Below are 15,994 nucleotides of genomic sequence, written 5' to 3'. Positions count from 1 at the left end.
ACTGTTCCCATGAGGCACAGGGTCAGAGCTGATTTGCATATAGCCAGTGTCTAACCCAGGGTGGTGTGGAGTGCAAAAAAACGATGGATTTAGGCCCAGATCCTTGTACTGGGGTGAATGTATGACATTGTTCTACATTCTGTCCATCAACTGTGTTTTTTGCAATTTTCACCCCGAGTGGGCAGGGTATGCTCAGCCGTGAGTCCCAGGCTCTCCACACCACTGGAGTCAAGCTATCCAGGCTGAATGAAGGCTGATAGCCGGAAACCGGTCCTTGGATGCTTGATTCCGGTCTGGGAAAGACATGGCTTGGTAGTTCGGACTGGACTGTTCCCATGAGGCACAGAGTCAGAGCTGATTTGCATATAGCCAGTGTCTAACCCAGGGTGGTGTGGAGTGCAAAAAAACGATGGATTTAGGCCCAGGTCCTTGTACTGGGGTGAATGTATGACATTGTTCTACATTCTGTCCATCAACTGTGTTTTTTGCAATTTTCACAACGAGTGGGCTGGGTATGCTCAGACGTGAGTCCCAGGCTCTCCACACCACTGGAGTCAAGCTATCCAGGCTGAATGAAGTTTGATAGCCAGAAACCGGTCCTTGGATGCTTGATTCCGGTCTGGGAAAGACATGGCTTTGTAGTTCGGACTGGACTGTTCCCATGAGGCACAGGGTCAGAGCTGATTTGCATATAGCCAGTGTCTAACCCAGGGTGGTGTGGAGTGCAAAAACGATGGATTTAGGCCCAGATCCTTGTACTGGGGTGAATGTATGACATTGTTCTACATTCTGTCCATCAACTGTGTTTTTTGCAATTTTCACCCCGAGTGGGCTGGGTATGCTCAGACGTGAGTCCCAGGCTCTCCACACCACTGGAGTCAAGCTATCCAGGCTGAATGAAGGCTGATAGCCAGAAACCGGTCCTTGGATGCTTGATTCCGGCCTGGGAAAGACATGGCTTGGTAGTTCGGACTGGACTGTTCCCATGAGGCACAGGGTCAGAGCTGATTTGCATATAGCCAGTGTCTAACCCAGGGTGGTGTGGAGTGCAAAAAAACGATGGATTTAGGCCCAGATCCTTGTACTGGGGTGAATGTATGACATTGTTCTACATTCTGTCCATCAACTGTGTTTTTTGCAATTTTCACCCCAAGTGGGCTGGGTATGCTCAGACGTGAGTCCCAAGGATCTCCACACCACTGGAGTCAAGCTATCCAGGCTGAATGAAGGCTGGTAGCCAGAAACCGGTCCTTGGATGCTTGATTCCGGTCTGGGAAAGACATGGCTTGGTAGTTCGGACTGGACTGTTCCCATGAGGCACAGGGTCAGAGCTGATTTGCATATAGCCAGTGTCTAACCCAGGGTGGTGTGGAGTGCAAAAAAATGATGGATTTAGGCCCAGATCCTTGTACTGGGGTGAATGTATGACATTGTTCTACATTCTGTCCATCAACTGTGTTTTTTGCAATTTTCACCCCGAGTGGGCTGGGTATGCTCAGACGTGAGTCCCAGGCTCTCCACACCACTGGAGTCAAGCTATCCAGGCTGAATGAAGGCTGATAGCCAGAAACCGGTCCTTGGATGCTTGATTCCGGTCTGGGAAAGACATGGCTTGGTAGTTCGGACTGGACTGTTCCCATGAGGCACAGGGTCAGAGCTGATTTGCATATAGCCAGTGTCTAACCCAGGGTGGTGTGGAGTGCAAAAAAACGATGGATTTAGGCCCAGATCCTTGTACTGGGGTGAATGTATGACATTGTTCTACATTCTGTCCATCAACTGTGTTTTTTGCAATTTTCACCCCGAGTGGGCAGGGTATGCTCAGCCGTGAGTCCCAGGCTCTCCACACCACTGGAGTCAAGCTATCCAGGCTGAATGAAGGCTGATAGCCGGAAACCGGTCCTTGGATGCTTGATTCCGGTCTGGGAAAGACATGGCTTGGTAGTTCGGACTGGACTGTTCCCATGAGGCACAGAGTCAGAGCTGATTTGCATATAGCCAGTGTCTAACCCAGGGTGGTGTGGAGTGCAAAAAAACGATGGATTTAGGCCCAGGTCCTTGTACTGGGGTGAATGTATGACATTGTTCTACATTCTGTCCATCAACTGTGTTTTTTGCAATTTTCACAACGAGTGGGCTGGGTATGCTCAGACGTGAGTCCCAGGATCTCCACACCACTGGAGTCAAGCTATCCAGGCTGAATGAAGTTTGATAGCCAGAAACCGGTCCTTGGATGCTTGATTCCGGTCTGGGAAAGACATGGCTTTGTAGTTCGGACTGGACTGTTCCCATGAGGCACAGGGTCAGAGCTGATTTGCATATAGCCAGTGTCTAACCCAGGGTGGTGTGGAGTGCAAAAACGATGGATTTAGGCCCAGATCCTTGTACTGGGGTGAATGTATGACATTGTTCTACATTCTGTCCATCAACTGTGTTTTTTGCAATTTTCACCCCGAGTGGGCTGGGTATGCTCAGACGTGAGTCCCAGGCTGTCCACACCACTGGAGTCAAGCTATCCAGGCTGAATGAAGCCTGATAGCCAGAAACCGGTCCTTGGATGCTTGATTCCGGTCTGGGAAAGACATGGCTTGGTAGTTCGGATTGGACTGTTCCCATGAGGCACAGGGTCAGAGCTGATTTGCATATAGCCAGTGTCTAACCCAGGGTGGCGTGGAGTGCAAAAAAACGATGGATTTAGGCCCATATCCTTGTACTGGGGTGAATGTATGACATTGTTCTACATTCTGTCCATCAACTGTGTTTTTTGCAATTTTCACCCCGAGTGGGCTGGGTATGCTCAGACGTGAGTCCCAGGCTCTCCACACCACTGGAGTCAAGCTATCCAGGCTGAATGAAGGCTGATAGCCAGAAACCGGTCCTTGGATACTTGATTCCGGTCTGGGAAAGACATGGCTTGGTAGTTCGGACTGGACTGTTCCCATGAGGCACAGGGTCAGAGCTGATTTGCATATAGCCAGTGTCTAACCCAGGGTGGTGTGGAGTGCAAAAAAACGATGGATTTAGGCCCAGATCCTTGTACTGGGGTGAATGTATGACATTGTTCTACATTCTGTCCATCAACAGTTTTTTGCAATTTTCACCCCGAGTGGGCTGGGTATGCTCAGACGTGAGTCCCAGGCTCTCCACACCACTGGAGTCAAGCTATCCAGGCTGAATGAAGGCTGATAGCCAGAAACCGGTCCTTGGATGCTTGATTCCGGCCTGGGAAAGACATGGCTTGGTAGTTCGGACTGGACTGTTCCCATGAGGCACAGGGTCAGAGCTGATTTGCATATAGCCAGTGTCTAACCCAGGGTGGTGTGGAGTGCAAAAAAACGATGGATTTAGGCCCAGATCCTTGTACTGGGGTGAATGTATGACATTGTTCTACATTCTGTCCATCAACTGTGTTTTTTGCAATTTTCACCCCAAGTGGGCTGGGTATGCTCAGACGTGAGTCCCAAGGATCTCCACACCACTGGAGTCAAGCTATCCAGGCTGAATGAAGGCTGGTAGCCAGAAACCGGTCCTTGGATGCTTGATTCCGGTCTGGGAAAGACATGGCTTGGTAGTTCGGACTGGACTGTTCCCATGAGGCACAGGGTCAGAGCTGATTTGCATATAGCCAGTGTCTAACCCAGGGTGGTGTGGAGTGCAAAAAAATGATGGATTTAGGCCCAGATCCTTGTACTGGGGTGAATGTATGACATTGTTCTACATTCTGTCCATCAACTGTGTTTTTTGCAATTTTCACCCCGAGTGGGCTGGGTATGCTCAGACGTGAGTCCCAGGCTCTCCACACCACTGGAGTCAAGCTATCCAGGCTGAATGAAGGCTGATAGCCAGAAACCGGTCCTTGGATGCTTGATTCCGGTCTGGGAAAGACATGGCTTGGTAGTTCGGACTGGACTGTTCCCATGAGGCACAGGGTCAGAGCTGATTTGCATATAGCCAGTGTCTAACCCAGGGTGGTGTGGAGTGCAAAAAAACGATGGATTTAGGCCCAGATCCTTGTACTGGGGTGAATGTATGACATTGTTCTACATTCTGTCCATCAACTGTGTTTTTTGCAATTTTCACCCCGAGTGGGCAGGGTATGCTCAGCCGTGAGTCCCAGGCTCTCCACACCACTGGAGTCAAGCTATCCAGGCTGAATGAAGGCTGATAGCCGGAAACCGGTCCTTGGATGCTTGATTCCGGTCTGGGAAAGACATGGCTTGGTAGTTCGGACTGGACTGTTCCCATGAGGCACAGAGTCAGAGCTGATTTGCATATAGCCAGTGTCTAACCCAGGGTGGTGTGGAGTGCAAAAAAACGATGGATTTAGGCCCAGGTCCTTGTACTGGGGTGAATGTATGACATTGTTCTACATTCTGTCCATCAACTGTGTTTTTTGCAATTTTCACAACGAGTGGGCTGGGTATGCTCAGACGTGAGTCCCAGGCTCTCCACACCACTGGAGTCAAGCTATCCAGGCTGAATGAAGTTTGATAGCCAGAAACCGGTCCTTGGATGCTTGATTCCGGTCTGGGAAAGACATGGCTTTGTAGTTCGGACTGGACTGTTCCCATGAGGCACAGGGTCAGAGCTGATTTGCATATAGCCAGTGTCTAACCCAGGGTGGTGTGGAGTGCAAAAACGATGGATTTAGGCCCAGATCCTTGTACTGGGGTGAATGTATGACATTGTTCTACATTCTGTCCATCAACTGTGTTTTTTGCAATTTTCACCCCGAGTGGGCTGGGTATGCTCAGACGTGAGTCCCAGGCTCTCCACACCACTGGAGTCAAGCTATCCAGGCTGAATGAAGGCTGATAGCCAGAAACCGGTCCTTGGATGCTTGATTCCGGCCTGGGAAAGACATGGCTTGGTAGTTCGGACTGGACTGTTCCCATGAGGCACAGGGTCAGAGCTGATTTGCATATAGCCAGTGTCTAACCCAGGGTGGTGTGGAGTGCAAAAAAACGATGGATTTAGGCCCAGATCCTTGTACTGGGGTGAATGTATGACATTGTTCTACATTCTGTCCATCAACTGTGTTTTTTGCAATTTTCACCCCAAGTGGGCTGGGTATGCTCAGACGTGAGTCCCAAGGATCTCCACACCACTGGAGTCAAGCTATCCAGGCTGAATGAAGGCTGGTAGCCAGAAACCGGTCCTTGGATGCTTGATTCCGGTCTGGGAAAGACATGGCTTGGTAGTTCGGACTGGACTGTTCCCATGAGGCACAGGGTCAGAGCTGATTTGCATATAGCCAGTGTCTAACCCAGGGTGGTGTGGAGTGCAAAAAAATGATGGATTTAGGCCCAGATCCTTGTACTGGGGTGAATGTATGACATTGTTCTACATTCTGTCCATCAACTGTGTTTTTTGCAATTTTCACCCCGAGTGGGCTGGGTATGCTCAGACGTGAGTCCCAGGCTCTCCACACCACTGGAGTCAAGCTATCCAGGCTGAATGAAGGCTGATAGCCAGAAACCGGTCCTTGGATGCTTGATTCCGGTCTGGGAAAGACATGGCTTGGTAGTTCGGACTGGACTGTTCCCATGAGGCACAGGGTCAGAGCTGATTTGCATATAGCCAGTGTCTAACCCAGGGTGGTGTGGAGTGCAAAAAAACGATGGATTTAGGCCCAGATCCTTGTACTGGGGTGAATGTATGACATTGTTCTACATTCTGTCCATCAACTGTGTTTTTTGCAATTTTCACCCCGAGTGGGCAGGGTATGCTCAGCCGTGAGTCCCAGGCTCTCCACACCACTGGAGTCAAGCTATCCAGGCTGAATGAAGGCTGATAGCCGGAAACCGGTCCTTGGATGCTTGATTCCGGTCTGGGAAAGACATGGCTTGGTAGTTCGGACTGGACTGTTCCCATGAGGCACAGAGTCAGAGCTGATTTGCATATAGCCAGTGTCTAACCCAGGGTGGTGTGGAGTGCAAAAAAACGATGGATTTAGGCCCAGGTCCTTGTACTGGGGTGAATGTATGACATTGTTCTACATTCTGTCCATCAACTGTGTTTTTTGCAATTTTCACAACGAGTGGGCTGGGTATGCTCAGACGTGAGTCCCAGGATCTCCACACCACTGGAGTCAAGCTATCCAGGCTGAATGAAGTTTGATAGCCAGAAACCGGTCCTTGGATGCTTGATTCCGGTCTGGGAAAGACATGGCTTTGTAGTTCGGACTGGACTGTTCCCATGAGGCACAGGGTCAGAGCTGATTTGCATATAGCCAGTGTCTAACCCAGGGTGGTGTGGAGTGCAAAAACGATGGATTTAGGCCCAGATCCTTGTACTGGGGTGAATGTATGACATTGTTCTACATTCTGTCCATCAACTGTGTTTTTTGCAATTTTCACCCCGAGTGGGCTGGGTATGCTCAGACGTGAGTCCCAGGCTCTCCACACCACTGGAGTCAAGCTATCCAGGCTGAATGAAGGCTGATAGCCAGAAACCGGTCCTTGGATGCTTGATTCCGGTCTGGGAAAGACATGGCTTGGTAGTTCGGACTGGACTGTTCCCATGAGGCACAGGGTCAGAGCTGATTTGCATATAGCCAGTGTCTAACCCAGGGTGGTGTGGAGTGCAAAAAAACGATGGATTTAGGCCCAGATCCTTGTACTGGGGTGCATGTATGACATTGTTCTACATTCTGTCCATCAACTGTGTTTTTTGCAATTTTCACCCCGAGTGCGCTGGGTATGCTCAGACGTGAGTCCCAGGCTCTCCACACCACTGAAGTCAAGCTATCCAGGCTGAATGAAGGCTGATAGCCAGAAACCGGTCCTTGGATGCTTGATTCCGGTCTGGGAAAGACATGGCTTGGTAGTTCGGACTGGACTGTTCCCATGAGGCACAGGGTCAGAGCTGATTTGCATATAGCCAGTGTCTAACCCAGGGTGGCGTGGAGTGCAAAAAAACGATGGATTTAGGCCCAGATCCTTGTACTGGGGTGAATGTATGACATTGTTCTACATTCTGTCCACCAACTGTGTTTTTTGCAATTTTCACCCCGAGTGGGCTGGGTATGCTCAGACGTGAGTGCCAGGCTCTCCACACCACTGGAGTCAAGCTATCCAGGCTGAATGAAGGCTGATAGCCATAAACCGGTCCTTGGATGCTTGATTCCGGTCTGGGAAAGACTTGGCTTGGTAGTTCGGACTGGACTGTTCCCATGAGGCACAGGGTCAGAGCTGATTTGCATATAGCCAGTGTCTAACCCAGGGTGGCGTGGAGTGCAAAAAAACGATGGATTTAGGCCCAGATCCTTGTACTGGGGTGAATGTATGACATTGTTCTGCATTCTGTCCATCAACTGTGTTTTTTGCAATTTTCACCCCGAGTGGGCTGGGTATGCTCAGACGTGAGTCCCAGGCTCTCCACACCACTGGAGTCAAGCTATCCAGGCTGAATGAAGGCTGATAGCCAGAAACCGGTCCTTGGATGCTTGATTCCGGTCTGGGAAAGACATGGCTTGGTAGTTCGGACTGGACTGTTCCCATGAGGCACAGGGTCAGAGCTGATTTGCATATAGCCAGTGTCTAACCCAGGGTGGTGTGGAGTGCAAAAATACGATGGATTTAGGCCCAGATCCTTGTACTGGGGTGAATGTATGACATTGTTCTACATTCTGTCCATCAACTGTGTTTTTTGCAATTTTCACCCCGAGTGGGCTGGGTATGCTCAGACGTGAGTCCCAGGCTCTCCACACCACTGGAGTCAAGCTATCCAGGCTGAATGAAGGCTGATAGCCAGAAACCGGTCCTTGGATGCTTGATTACGGTCTGGTAAAGACATGGCTTGGTAGTTCGGACTGGACTGTTCCCATGAGGCACAGGGTCAGAGCTGATTTGCATATAGCCAGTGTCTAACCCAGGGTGGTGTGGAGTGCAAAAAAACTATGGATTTAGGCCCAGATCCTTGTACTGGGGTGAATGTATGACATTGTTCTACATTCTGTCCATCAACTGTGTTTTTTGCAATTTTCACCCCGAGTGGGCTGGGTATGCTCAGACGTGAGTCCCAGGATCTCCACACCACTGGAGTCAAGCTATCCAGGCTGAATGAAGTTTGATAGCCAGAAACCGGTCCTTGGATGCTTGATTCCGGTCTGGGAAAGACATGGCTTTGTAGTTCGGACTGGACTGTTCCCATGAGGCACAGGGTCAGAGCTGATTTGCATATAGCCAGTGTCTAACCCAGGGTGGTGTGGAGTGCAAAAACGATGGATTTAGGCCCAGATCCTTGTACTGGGGTGAATGTATGACATTGTTCTACATTCTGTCCATCAACTGTGTTTTTTGCAATTTTCACCCCGAGTGGGCTGGGTATGCTCAGACGTGAGTCCCAGGCTCTCCACACCACTGGAGTCAAGCTATCCAGGCTGAATGAAGGCTGATAGCCAGAAACCGGTCCTTGGATGCTTGATTCCGGTCTGGGAAAGACATGGCTTGGTAGTTCGGACTGGACTGTTCCCATGAGGCACAGGGTCAGAGCTGATTTGCATATAGCCAGTGTCTAACCCAGGGTGGTGTGGAGTGCAAAAAAACGATGGATTTAGGCCCAGATCCTTGTACTGGGGTGCATGTATGACATTGTTCTACATTCTGTCCATCAACTGTGTTTTTTGCAATTTTCACCCCGAGTGCGCTGGGTATGCTCAGACGTGAGTCCCAGGCTCTCCACACCACTGAAGTCAAGCTATCCAGGCTGAATGAAGGCTGATAGCCAGAAACCGGTCCTTGGATGCTTGATTCCGGTCTGGGAAAGACATGGCTTGGTAGTTCGGACTGGACTGTTCCCATGAGGCACAGGGTCAGAGCTGATTTGCATATAGCCAGTGTCTAACCCAGGGTGGCGTGGAGTGCAAAAAAACGATGGATTTAGGCCCAGATCCTTGTACTGGGGTGAATGTATGACATTGTTCTACATTCTGTCCACCAACTGTGTTTTTTGCAATTTTCACCCCGAGTGGGCTGGGTATGCTCAGACGTGAGTGCCAGGCTCTCCACACCACTGGAGTCAAGCTATCCAGGCTGAATGAAGGCTGATAGCCATAAACCGGTCCTTGGATGCTTGATTCCGGTCTGGGAAAGACTTGGCTTGGTAGTTCGGACTGGACTGTTCCCATGAGGCACAGGGTCAGAGCTGATTTGCATATAGCCAGTGTCTAACCCAGGGTGGCGTGGAGTGCAAAAAAACGATGGATTTAGGCCCAGATCCTTGTACTGGGGTGAATGTATGACATTGTTCTGCATTCTGTCCATCAACTGTGTTTTTTGCAATTTTCACCCCGAGTGGGCTGGGTATGCTCAGACGTGAGTCCCAGGCTCTCCACACCACTGGAGTCAAGCTATCCAGGCTGAATGAAGGCTGATAGCCAGAAACCGGTCCTTGGATGCTTGATTCCGGTCTGGGAAAGACATGGCTTGGTAGTTCGGACTGGACTGTTCCCATGAGGCACAGGGTCAGAGCTGATTTGCATATAGCCAGTGTCTAACCCAGGGTGGTGTGGAGTGCAAAAATACGATGGATTTAGGCCCAGATCCTTGTACTGGGGTGAATGTATGACATTGTTCTACATTCTGTCCATCAACTGTGTTTTTTGCAATTTTCACCCCGAGTGGGCTGGGTATGCTCAGACGTGAGTCCCAGGCTCTCCACACCACTGGAGTCAAGCTATCCAGGCTGAATGAAGGCTGATAGCCAGAAACCGGTCCTTGGATGCTTGATTACGGTCTGGTAAAGACATGGCTTGGTAGTTCGGACTGGACTGTTCCCATGAGGCACAGGGTCAGAGCTGATTTGCATATAGCCAGTGTCTAACCCAGGGTGGTGTGGAGTGCAAAAAAACTATGGATTTAGGCCCAGATCCTTGTACTGGGGTGAATGTATGACATTGTTCTACATTCTGTCCATCAACTGTGTTTTTTGCAATTTTCACCCCGAGTGGGCAGGGTATGCTCAGCCGTGGGTCCCAGGCTCTCCACACCACTGGAGTCAAGCTATCCAGGCTGAATGAAGGCTGATAGCCGGAAACCGGTCCTTGGATGCTTGATTCCGGTCTGGGAAAGACATGGCTTGATAGTTCGGACTGGACTGTTCCCATGAGGCACAGGGTCAGAGCTGATTTGCATATAGCCAGTGTCTAACCCAGGGTGGTGTGGAGTGCAAAAAAACGATGGATTTAGGCCCAGGTCCTTGTACTGGGGTGAATGTATGACATTGTTCTACATTCTGTCCATCAACTGTGTTTTTTGCAATTTTCACAACGAGTGGGCTGGGTATGCTCAGACGTGAGTCCCAGGCTCTCCACACCACTGGAGTCAAGCTATCCAGGCTGAATGAAGTTTGATAGCCAGAAACCGGTCCTTGGATGCTTGATTCCGGTCTGGGAAAGACATGGCTTTGTAGTTCGGACTGGACTGTTCCCATGAGGCACAGGGTCAGAGCTGATTTGCATATAGCCAGTGTCTAACCCAGGGTGGCGTGGAGTGCAAAAAAATGATGGATTTAGGCCCAGATCCTTGTACTGGGGTGAATGTATGACATTGTTCTACATTCTGTCCACCAACTGTGTTTTTTGCAATTTTCACCCTGAGTGGGCTGGGTATGCTCAGACGTGAGTCCCAGGCTGTCCACACCACTGGAGTCAAGCTATCCAGGCTGAATGAAGCCTGATAGCCAGAAACCGGTCCTTGGATGCTTGATTCCGGTCTGGGAAAGACATGGCTTGGTAGTTCGGATTGGACTGTTCCCATGAGGCACAGGGTCAGAGCTGATTTGCATATTGCCAGTGTCTAACCCAGGGTGGCGTGGAGTGCAAAAAAACGATGGATTTAGGCCCATATCCTTGTACTGGGGTGAATGTATGACATTGTTCTACATTCTGTCCATCAACTGTGTTTTTTGCAATTTTCACCCCGAGTGGGCTGGGTATGCTCAGACGTGAGTCCCAGGCTCTCCACACCACTGGAGTCAAGCTATCCAGGCTGAATGAAGGCTGATAGCCAGAAACCGGTCCTTGGATACTTGATTCCGGTCTGGGAAAGACATGGCTTGGTAGTTCGGACTGGACTGTTCCCATGAGGCACAGGGTCAGAGCTGATTTGCATATAGCCAGTGTCTAACCCAGGGTGGTGTGGAGTGCAAAAAAACGATGGATTTAGGCCCAGATCCTTGTACTGGGGTGAATGTATGACATTGTTCTACATTCTGTCCATCAACTGTTTTTTGCAATTTTCACCCCGAGTGGGCTGGGTATGCTCAGACGTGAGTCCCAGGCTCTCCACACCACTGGAGTCAAGCTATCCAGGCTGAATGAAGGCTGATAGCCAGAAACCGGTCCTTGGATGCTTGATTCCGGCCTGGGAAAGACATGGCTTGGTAGTTCGGACTGGACTGTTCCCATGAGGCACAGGGTCAGAGCTGATTTGCATATAGCCAGTGTCTAACCCAGGGTGGTGTGGAGTGCAAAAAAACGATGGATTTAGGCCCAGATCCTTGTACTGGGGTGAATGTATGACATTGTTCTACATTCTGTCCATCAACTGTGTTTTTTGCAATTTTCACCCCAAGTGGGCTGGGTATGCTCAGACGTGAGTCCCAAGGATCTCCACACCACTGGAGTCAAGCTATCCAGGCTGAATGAAGGCTGGTAGCCAGAAACCGGTCCTTGGATGCTTGATTCCGGTCTGGGAAAGACATGGCTTGGTAGTTCGGACTGGACTGTTCCCATGAGGCACAGGGTCAGAGCTGATTTGCATATAGCCAGTGTCTAACCCAGGGTGGTGTGGAGTGCAAAAAAATGATGGATTTAGGCCCAGATCCTTGTACTGGGGTGAATGTATGACATTGTTCTACATTCTGTCCATCAACTGTGTTTTTTGCAATTTTCACCCCGAGTGGGCTGGGTATGCTCAGACGTGAGTCCCAGGCTCTCCACACCACTGGAGTCAAGCTATCCAGGCTGAATGAAGGCTGATAGCCAGAAACCGGTCCTTGGATGCTTGATTCCGGTCTGGGAAAGACATGGCTTGGTAGTTCGGACTGGACTGTTCCCATGAGGCACAGGGTCAGAGCTGATTTGCATATAGCCAGTGTCTAACCCAGGGTGGTGTGGAGTGCAAAAAAACGATGGATTTAGGCCCAGATCCTTGTACTGGGGTGAATGTATGACATTGTTCTACATTCTGTCCATCAACTGTGTTTTTTGCAATTTTCACCCCGAGTGGGCAGGGTATGCTCAGCCGTGAGTCCCAGGCTCTCCACACCACTGGAGTCAAGCTATCCAGGCTGAATGAAGGCTGATAGCCGGAAACCGGTCCTTGGATGCTTGATTCCGGTCTGGGAAAGACATGGCTTGGTAGTTCGGACTGGACTGTTCCCATGAGGCACAGAGTCAGAGCTGATTTGCATATAGCCAGTGTCTAACCCAGGGTGGTGTGGAGTGCAAAAAAACGATGGATTTAGGCCCAGGTCCTTGTACTGGGGTGAATGTATGACATTGTTCTACATTCTGTCCATCAACTGTGTTTTTTGCAATTTTCACAACGAGTGGGCTGGGTATGCTCAGACGTGAGTCCCAGGCTCTCCACACCACTGGAGTCAAGCTATCCAGGCTGAATGAAGGCTGGTAGCCAGAAACCGGTCCTTGGATGCTTGATTCCGGTCTGGGAAAGACATGGCTTGGTAGTTCGGACTGGACTGTTCCCATGAGGCACAGGGTCAGAGCTGATTTGCATATAGCCAGTGTCTAACCCAGGGTGGTGTGGAGTGCAAAAAAAGGATGGATTTAGGCCCAGATCCTTGTACTGGGGTGAATGTATGACATTGTTCTACATTCTGTCCATCAACTGTGTTTTTTGCAATTTTCACCCCGAGTGGGCTGGGTATGCTCAGACGTGAGTCCCAGGCTCTCCACACCACTGGAGTCAAGCTATCCAGGCTGAATGAAGGCTGATAGCCAGAAACCGGTCCTTGGATGCTTGATTCCGGTCTGGGAAAGACATGGCTTGGTAGTTCGGACTGGACTGTTCCCATGAGGCACAGGGTCAGAGCTGATTTGCATATAGCCAGTGTCTAACCCAGGGTGGTGTGGAGTGCAAAAAAACGATGGATTTAGGCCCAGATCCTTGTACTGGGGTGAATGTATGACATTGTTCTACATTCTGTCCATCAACTGTGTTTTTTGCAATTTTCACCCCGAGTGGGCAGGGTATGCTCAGCCGTGAGTCCCAGGCTCTCCACACCACTGGAGTCAAGCTATCCAGGCTGAATGAAGGCTGATAGCCGGAAACCGGTCCTTGGATGCTTGATTCCGGTCTGGGAAAGACATGGCTTGGTAGTTCGGACTGGACTGTTCCCATGAGGCACAGAGTCAGAGCTGATTTGCATATAGCCAGTGTCTAACCCAGGGTGGTGTGGAGTGCAAAAAAACGATGGATTTAGGCCCAGGTCCTTGTACTGGGGTGAATGTATGACATTGTTCTACATTCTGTCCATCAACTGTGTTTTTTGCAATTTTCACAACGAGTGGGCTGGGTATGCTCAGACGTGAGTCCCAGGATCTCCACACCACTGGAGTCAAGCTATCCAGGCTGAATGAAGTTTGATAGCCAGAAACCGGTCCTTGGATGCTTGATTCCGGTCTGGGAAAGACATGGCTTTGTAGTTCGGACTGGACTGTTCCCATGAGGCACAGGGTCAGAGCTGATTTGCATATAGCCAGTGTCTAACCCAGGGTGGTGTGGAGTGCAAAAACGATGGATTTAGGCCCAGATCCTTGTACTGGGGTGAATGTATGACATTGTTCTACATTCTGTCCATCAACTGTGTTTTTTGCAATTTTCACCCCGAGTGGGCTGGGTATGCTCAGACGTGAGTCCCAGGCTCTCCACACCACTGGAGTCAAGCTATCCAGGCTGAATGAAGGCTGATAGCCAGAAACCGGTCCTTGGATGCTTGATTCCGGTCTGGGAAAGACATGGCTTGGTAGTTCGGACTGGACTGTTCCCATGAGGCACAGGGTCAGAGCTGATTTGCATATAGCCAGTGTCTAACCCAGGGTGGTGTGGAGTGCAAAAAAACGATGGATTTAGGCCCAGATCCTTGTACTGGGGTGCATGTATGACATTGTTCTACATTCTGTCCATCAACTGTGTTTTTTGCAATTTTCACCCCGAGTGCGCTGGGTATGCTCAGACGTGAGTCCCAGGCTCTCCACACCACTGAAGTCAAGCTATCCAGGCTGAATGAAGGCTGATAGCCAGAAACCGGTCCTTGGATGCTTGATTCCGGTCTGGGAAAGACATGGCTTGGTAGTTCGGACTGGACTGTTCCCATGAGGCACAGGGTCAGAGCTGATTTGCATATAGCCAGTGTCTAACCCAGGGTGGCGTGGAGTGCAAAAAAACGATGGATTTAGGCCCAGATCCTTGTACTGGGGTGAATGTATGACATTGTTCTACATTCTGTCCACCAACTGTGTTTTTTGCAATTTTCACCCCGAGTGGGCTGGGTATGCTCAGACGTGAGTGCCAGGCTCTCCACACCACTGGAGTCAAGCTATCCAGGCTGAATGAAGGCTGATAGCCATAAACCGGTCCTTGGATGCTTGATTCCGGTCTGGGAAAGACTTGGCTTGGTAGTTCGGACTGGACTGTTCCCATGAGGCACAGGGTCAGAGCTGATTTGCATATAGCCAGTGTCTAACCCAGGGTGGCGTGGAGTGCAAAAAAACGATGGATTTAGGCCCAGATCCTTGTACTGGGGTGAATGTATGACATTGTTCTGCATTCTGTCCATCAACTGTGTTTTTTGCAATTTTCACCCCGAGTGGGCTGGGTATGCTCAGACGTGAGTCCCAGGCTCTCCACACCACTGGAGTCAAGCTATCCAGGCTGAATGAAGGCTGATAGCCAGAAACCGGTCCTTGGATGCTTGATTCCGGTCTGGGAAAGACATGGCTTGGTAGTTCGGACTGGACTGTTCCCATGAGGCACAGGGTCAGAGCTGATTTGCATATAGCCAGTGTCTAACCCAGGGTGGTGTGGAGTGCAAAAATACGATGGATTTAGGCCCAGATCCTTGTACTGGGGTGAATGTATGACATTGTTCTACATTCTGTCCATCAACTGTGTTTTTTGCAATTTTCACCCCGAGTGGGCTGGGTATGCTCAGACGTGAGTCCCAGGCTCTCCACACCACTGGAGTCAAGCTATCCAGGCTGAATGAAGGCTGATAGCCAGAAACCGGTCCTTGGATGCTTGATTACGGTCTGGTAAAGACATGGCTTGGTAGTTCGGACTGGACTGTTCCCATGAGGCACAGGGTCAGAGCTGATTTGCATATAGCCAGTGTCTAACCCAGGGTGGTGTGGAGTGCAAAAAAACTATGGATTTAGGCCCAGATCCTTGTACTGGGGTGAATGTATGACATTGTTCTACATTCTGTCCATCAACTGTGTTTTTTGCAATTTTCACCCCAAGTGGGCAGGGTATGCTCAGCCGTGAGTCCCAGGCTCTCCACACCACTGGAGTCAAGCTATCCAGGCTGAATGAAGGCTGATAGCCGGAAACCGGTCCTTGGATGCTTGATTCCGGTCTGGGAAAGACATGGCTTGATAGTTCGGACTGGACTGTTCCCATGAGGCACAGGGTCAGAGCTGATTTGCATATAGCCAGTGTCTAACCCAGGGTGGTGTGGAGTGCAAAAAAACGATGGATTTAGGCCCAGGTCCTTGTACTGGGGTGAATGTATGACATTGTTCTACATTCTGTCCATCAACTGTGTTTTTTGCAATTTTCACAACGAGTGGGCTGGGTATGCTCAGACGTGAGTCCCAGGCTCTCCACACCACTGGAGTCAAGCTATCCAGGCTGAATGAAGTTTGATAGCCAGAAACCGGTCCTTGGATGCTTGATTCCGGTCTGGGAAAGACATGGCTTTGTAGTTCGGACTGGACTGTTCCCATGAGGCACAGGGTCAGAGCTGA

This window comes from Lissotriton helveticus, chromosome 5_1 (assembly GCF_964261635.1).
Source record: "Lissotriton helveticus chromosome 5_1, aLisHel1.1, whole genome shotgun sequence".
NCBI lineage: Eukaryota > Metazoa > Chordata > Amphibia > Caudata > Salamandridae > Lissotriton > Lissotriton helveticus.
This window is presented reverse-complemented; position numbering follows the sequence as displayed.